This window comes from Dasypus novemcinctus, chromosome 14, assembly GCF_030445035.2.
Source record: "Dasypus novemcinctus isolate mDasNov1 chromosome 14, mDasNov1.1.hap2, whole genome shotgun sequence".
In the NCBI taxonomy this organism is placed as follows: Eukaryota; Metazoa; Chordata; class Mammalia; order Cingulata; family Dasypodidae; genus Dasypus; species Dasypus novemcinctus.
The window spans coordinates 14,083,947-14,091,190 of NC_080686.1; the positions used below are offsets into that span (position 1 = coordinate 14,083,947).

Here is a 7,244-nt window from a genome sequence, read left to right on the forward strand (position 1 = left end):
AGAATAGAGACAATTTGCCACGCAAAGCCTTTAAATTGCTGATCCTATCACATACATTGCCAAAAGCCCTATCTAAACTGCTGTCACCTTTCCCTTGGTGTTATGAATTAAATTGTGTCTCACAGAAATGTTACTGGATTTTGTCTAGGTTCTTGGCTATAATTCAAGAAGTGAATTATGAGAGCACGCACATTGATTAGGCCAGTAATTTATTAAGGAATGGTGAGAAGGGAAATGGGAGAAAATAACAGATCATAGGTCCCAAGTAGAAGAGAAAGGGCTGATTTCCAGAATCCAGTTCCCCATTATAGATTACAAGTTCCCGGGTTTACTTGCGTATTTATCCAGGCAGGGACAAAGGAGGCAGAATAGGGGGGTTTGCTTTTGCTTACTTTTTAAACCATTAATTCTTCTGCCCCTTTGCAGCGGGGCCACAGGAGTCCCAGCTGTTTGCGATTTTGATTGCTTACCACACTCATCGATCCCCCAGGAGGGCCCCATGATAAGGCCCCTGGAGAATATCTGGGGCTTCTCCTGGCTTCCGAGGAAATCTCATTCCAAATGGGATTGCTCCTGGTAGTCCTCCAGCAGCCGTCTCGGGGGTCCTGAAGAACACGTGTTCCATGGCGGTGGTTTTTCTGCCAGGGTCCAGATCTGTCTGTTGACTCTCTATGTAGCCTGCTTCAGAAACACGTGTTCGTGTCCTAATCCCAGGAGGTCAACGCGACCTTATTGGGAAATCGGGTCCTTGAGATGTCATTAGTGAAGAGGAGGGCATACTGGATTAGGATGGGCTCTCATCCAAGATGACTGGTGTCCTTCCAGAAAGAGGGGAGGAGACACAGAACACAGGGGAGGCAGCCATCGGGAGGTGGAGGCCAGAAAGAAGGCTAGGTGGAGGTGGCGGCAGAGACGTACCTGCAGCCAAAGGGATGCCCAAGGCTTGCTGGCCCCTGCCGCTCACCAGGGGAAAGGCACAGCTCAGCCCTGCCCGCACCTCGATTTCAGACTACCAACCTCCAGCACTGTGAGACAATACATTTCTGTTGTTTTTAGCCATCCAGGTGGTGGCATTTTGTTACAGTAGCACATGTAAGCCATGACAACTGGACTACTTAAAGTACCCCTGACGAATTCCTTCGCAGTTCTTTGCCACTAGCCTCTCCTCTTTTTAGCACATCTTCCAATTCCCTGCCTGTTAGCACTGCATAGAAAAATGTCCCCTCATGCCACTCTCCTGCTGAAGAAGGATGATCATCAAACTCTTTTCCATGGCACACAAGTCCTTTAAAATATGACCCCAGTTAGCGTTCTATTTTCCACTCCTGCTACACTCTTCCTGCGTTTTTTCCCTCTCCTCAGAATGTGTCCCTCTGTTCCCACATTATCCAACTTTTTATACTTAGAAAATTCCAAGACCCAGGTCAAATGCAATCTTTTTTCAGTAGCCTTCTGCAAATCTCCCAGGTGTTTTCCATTTCTCGACTCTGTGCTTCTGTCACATTTAATCCCATCCCTATCACAGTCCTTTTCTCCCTGGATTGCAGCAGCTCCCTGCCTTCTCTGAGGGACGGTCAGGCTCGACAGAGCATGGATGGTGTTTCCTGCATCTCAGGTCCTGGCGCCTGGTGAGGGCTGGATTCTAGCAGATGTGCAATAGGATCGCAATGCTGACACCTGCGAGAAGGGTGGTAGTAATAAAAATAATATCTACAGCTATCATTTATTAATAACCTACGATGTGCCGGGTACTGGACTCGGTATTTTAAATCTTTTATGCCACTTCATTCATAAGTAATTCTGAGTAGGAACTACTTTTTCATTTTGTAGGTATTCTGGGACTCAGAAAATGTTTAAATGCCTTTCAGAAGCTCTCAGCACTAATAGGTGGCTGAACTCAGATGCTCTTTCCAGTAGAAACTTGCAAATTCAACCTACATGCCACTCTTACTTGTTTTAAATGTATTACACATTTTTACAACTCGGTGTTCTAGATAAGCACGAGAAACAATTCCAGTGATATAAAAATATTGATTTTATTGGTTTTACAAAGAAATACCCAAAAATTGACAATTGATCACATCATTCACAATTTTAAACTTCTCTGAAAACTTTTATATTAATATACTTTAAGCTATTAGCAAACATGCTTAGGTGTCTATATTTAGCCTGTTATGGACAAAACTGCTTGATGAAATTTTCTTTAATTTAAAAAATACATATTTAAAAGTACAAAGGGTGAAAGGCATGAGGAACTGTTAAAGCTTTTTTGGAGAAATGTTTTACTCATGTCACTTTCAAGAAAGTTTGAGTCTTACATATAGAGAAAATGATACTGATACTTTACAGATTAGCACTAACCCTGTGGTGAAAAAACACCTCAATTTAAATTCTGATGATAAATTAAGTGCTATTTGTTATTTAAAAAAATAATTTCTGTTTTCATTTTCATTGCTTTGCTCCACCGAAGAAACTCCATGCACTGGCCCAGCTTATTTTAAAGCTTTACATCAGAATCTGTGGCCTTTTTGTATGAACAAAAGGGCTTTGACCTATACTTGCCCACCTCTCTTAACTGAGATGCTAGCCAGTTAACTGGAGGCAACAACCAGCGTCTCAAAGGAGGTGTAAGAAAGGGGACGAGCGGAGGGGGGCTCTCAATCTCTGGAGACTCTTTCCTTGGATATTAAACCTTTCCCAAATATAATCCCTAAAGGCTCTGCAATCATATCATATGAAAGGCCCTCTAACACTTCTCTCTCGTAAGAAATGTTTAAATCTAGGCAGCATTTGTGTACATACTTATTCAGTTTTTGTCTCATCTCTGAATCTTTAATTTAATTTGGAAGGTCCTCAAAATTCTGAACAGAAGTCAAGGTACCAAAAACCCTGAAGTCAACAGATGGCGGAATCCCAGGGTCTCCGTCCCTTTGGATGTAGGCGGAAGCCCTGGAGGAGCCGTCTCGGTCAATTCAAGGCTGAGAAGCTGGGAAGGCACCCTCCGTTCAGCAGCCACACCAGAAGCGGATCGACCGTGCCTTCCTGGATGGTGAAAAGAAAGCTTTGTGGAATGGCAAGTAGTCTTGGGGAATTTCACCAAAAGTGTCTTTCACTGGGTAGAGCATAGGATTGATTAGCACGTGGCCAAACTGAAGGGCTGCGGTTGCAAAGGAGTTAATAATGCCTGAATTCGCTTTAGAGTTGTACCCCTGGTAGCCGCCTCCTGCATCTTCCTGCCCGGGGAGGCAAGGACATGGGGCAGTCAGTGGCTTTAGGGGATGAGCTGCAGCTCAGCATCCAGGATGTCCCTGGTTTCATGGTACAGGATCTCTCAGTCCTAGGGTGGGTTGAGGCTGGACAGCTCCATGGCCATCGGGTCATGCTCAGGAAGCCGCAAGATGTGCAAGGCGGTAAGAGAGGGATGCTCCTTGGCCCTTGGGTCCCCAGTCAGATAGCAGGGGTCTGGGCCCTGTTGTCCCCTCCCATGAATCTCAGGGTTGGGGGCAGCTTCAGAGATGGCAGCAGGGACTTTTTGGCAGAGGAGGAAGGCATCCCCAGGGCACGGAGTGGTCTCACAGAGCTGGGGAGGCCCAGTCAGAGCTCCTGTAGACACAGGCAGGGTCGATGTAAGCCGTGAGCTGGTTGGCCTCTTCTCGTGCTTAGAGTGAACCCATCACCTAGGAGGCAGTGCCTTTGCCACACACGGGGCTCAAACGAGCATAAGAACAGGCATGGCGAGGGGGCCCCTCCAGGTTCGGTGGGGGGGATAATGACAATGGGGAAACACAAAGGGTCGTTGGTGCTCACGAAGCTGCAGGGTCACCCATCTGAGACGAGAGAGGTGTGGTCTAAATCAAGGCCCAAAGCCTGGGCCCACTGCACGAGCAGCTGTGCACGCCCGCCATCAGGGCTGCCTGTCTCCAGGCCCAGCCGCTCAGTGGACGCCTGCCTGGGCCGGGGAAGGAGGGGCTGGCTGCAGAGGGGGTGCCGGTCCAGGCCCCGGCCCCTGGAGTCCGTCCTGGTGAGCCAGGTTCAGGAGGCAGGCGAATGCACCCGCGTGTGATGTTCCTGGTTGGCTGTTACACATGCCATCGCGGGTTCTGTACTTTCACTGTAAACACACGTGGGGCAGTTGGACAAGTGCCAGTCGGCCATACGTCCAGGTACGTGGGCGATGAGCTGAGCGAGTGTCGGGTCTTTGCAGTGGGTTTCTGAAACGGAACAGCGCAGGCAGCAAAGAGACTGTTCAGCCCAGAGCTCCCACCCTGCCTCCCTTCTCCACACCCCTCTCCCCTTCCCCCTGTAGCTGGGTGCCCCGTTGTAGCAAAAGTAACAACCCACTACCGTGAGCAAGGGTCTATGACACCTAAACAGAACTACTAAGCTGGCATTAATGATCACATCCTGGCCCTGAACTGCAAAGCCTCGGATTTTCACATTCTGGCCCTAACACTACAAAGCTAACTCAATTTATCACAACCTCGCCCTGAGATTTTGTAATCTAACCACAAAACGAGTTATAAAAACTCTCTTCTCTTCCCTCGGGGCTGCAGTCTGCTAAGTTCACATAAAAACTTTGCTTGGACTGACCTCGGCTCCCCGCCGGATTTCTAAGACCCCTCCTTTCCTCAGTTTCCCTCCAACATCACATTTTGGTACCAAAACCCACTAGCCGAGATCAAGGGAGGCCCCTTGCCTGGCCCTTGCATCCACACCGACAGGATCGTTCCGGTACGGAGCTTCACCCTTTCTGCCCTCATAACTGGCACCCTCTCCTTTCTCTGTTGCCCTGGACAACTTTCTCAGAAAACCCGGCTCCTGCGGAGGGTCGCCCGCGTCCTGGACCTCCTCTCCGCAGAGAGACTGGATGGAGGGACGCCTCTCTCGTCCGCGCCCACTGTTCATGTCCGTGAATCTCAGGGAGGAATGCGCCCTGTGACCCGTCGGCATCTCTGGAACTTGGTGACATCTCCTTAAACCCTTGGGCCACAGCCAATCTAACCCCCCCCCCCCCCCCCTCCCCAAAGCACCCTGGAATGCCTCTTAGGAAGTCTTACCACCTTGGTCTTGAGTCTGAGCTCTGACCTAGAAGACTCATCTTTTACTGTAATGCCGCCTGGTCTCATTACCAACTCCACAGTAAGTCCATCTGGCCAAAAAATGGATCCTTAGACCCCACATTCTAACAGACCTGGACCCTTTTTGCCGATGTTTAGACAAGCGGAGCGAGACCCCTTGTGTCCAGGCCGTTTTTGAGCTGCGCAGACGCCCCTCCTTCCCTCTGTCCTGTCCCACTCACCAAATTCTCCTTGCGTGCTCCCCTCCCCGCGATAACCCTCGCTTCCTCTGATCTACGGACGACTCTGTCCGCCCTCGCGGGTGCCCTCCCGCCTGCTGCTCTGGCCCCCGCCCCGCCCGCTCCTCTCACTGGCCCAGCATCCCCGCCGCCCCCAGCCCCGGCTCAACTTCCCGCTCGATTCCACCAGACCCCTCTCCATGCGCCTCCCCCACCGTACCCGGCCATCCCGACCGCACCCAGCACTTCCCCCTAGAGGGGTGCAGGTCCCCAAGGCCGGCACATGGCCGTGATCCCTTCTCCCTCCCTGATCTCTCCTAGATGGAGCGCCATCGGGTCCCATTCCTCTCAGCCTTCTCATTTAATCCAAGAACTCCAATACCCAGCCGTCTCTTAGGACCTTCCTCGGCGAGACCTTTACGTCTTCTTTCCACCTGTCTATCCCTGGAGGGAAAGGCACGTGCGTGGCTTGCAGCCCAGGTGCACGCAGATACCCTGAAGCACCAGGACGCTGCCGGCAGCCCAGTGGAGCGCGGCGGTCCCCGGGAAGACCCGACTGGGAGTACAGGAAAGGAAACCCTGTCGCCAATCCCGCAACCACAGGATAACCTGCCTGGTTGCAGGACTATAAGTGGCCGCTCATAAAGCCGTAAACTATGATCAACTCAAAGAAATCTGACAAAAAGCTGATGAAAAACCCCTGCCTCCTTGCGCGGTGGCTGAAAGCCCTCCTGCGCTCCGCTGACCTAAACCCAGACTCGCCCAAGAGCACTGTCCTCCGTCACTTGCCTTTTACCTCCCAGTCAGCCCCCGGCATTTGCCGAAAACTCCGAAAGTCAAAAGCAGCCCCCAAACTGGTCACACTGAGCTTGGTAAGCCAGTCTTCAGCGTTTTTAACAATCGGGATGTAGAAAAAGCGCAAGGGGAGAGGCAGGGAGAAAAGGCTATAACCAAATCCAGTAACCAAACCTACCAGCTCCTTGCCTCCACCCTTCAGACCTCCCAGCAGCCACCCCACTCTGGAGTGCACACATGGGAAAAACCCCACTGGGGCATGCTTCAAAGGTAAAAAGCCTGGGCCAGGCAGTGTCCGAACCCACCACCTGCGCCAGGGCTATGCCACTGTGCAAGCAAGCCCACTGGAAGTCCCAGGCCTCTCAAGGCAGGAGGGCATCAGTACCCAGCCCGATCCAGCCCCCACCTTCAGCCTTCCAGACATTCAGGGACTGGCAATGATGTGGGCTATGGGTGGGAGGCTCTTGTCTCTTCAGAGATAACCTAAGCTGTCTGACTTGTGGGTATGAGATGGTAAGAAGCTGCAGTCCTGCCCTTGGTGACCATGGCAACAACTCCAGTCCCAGGAAACAGTTTAGCAATGCAAAGTCTATACACTTTAAGTATTCAGGGGAAATGCAAACCAAATGTGCTAAAAGCTTATCTAGAATGCCTGAAGTCCATGATACAAGCTTACCTAGGATGTAGAAGACATATGTGCTAATTCGAGCCTATTGGAGAACTGAAACAAAAAGACCATTTAACCTTTCCTCTCTGTATAAAAGAAACTCAAAAGTCTTGTTCCAGGCTGAGGATTAAAACAGAAAACGACCGAGTTCGGTCGGCTGTCAATAAACCATTTTTCCTTCTCAAAATCATTCCTGAGTCCTGGCCTCTCTATAAGCAAATAATTGAACTTCTCTCAAATTCTACAACAGCAAGAGATGCTTGAAGGCACCCAGGGACTGTGCAAGCCCCATGCCCATCTCCAAGGCGCAACCTTGGGTAACTCTGATGGAGGCAGGTAAGCCAATTTCTTTTCTTATTGATATGGAGGCCACTTACTCAGCCCTTCCCAAATTCCCCAGACCTTTAACTCACTTTTCAACCTCAAGAGTGGGGGTTGACGGAATAGTTTCACAACCCCTCGTCACCCCTCTTTTGCTGTGCTCAC

The 7,244-nt window shown here is 50.5% G+C and overlaps 1 pseudogene; it reads right to left on the minus strand.

The window, feature by feature from the left end:
* Positions 1–475: 475 nt before the first annotated feature.
* On the minus strand, positions 476–3,674 carry LOC139436476 (probable oxidoreductase PXDNL; annotated as a pseudogene).
* Between the last annotated feature and the right edge of the window lie 3,570 nt (positions 3,675–7,244).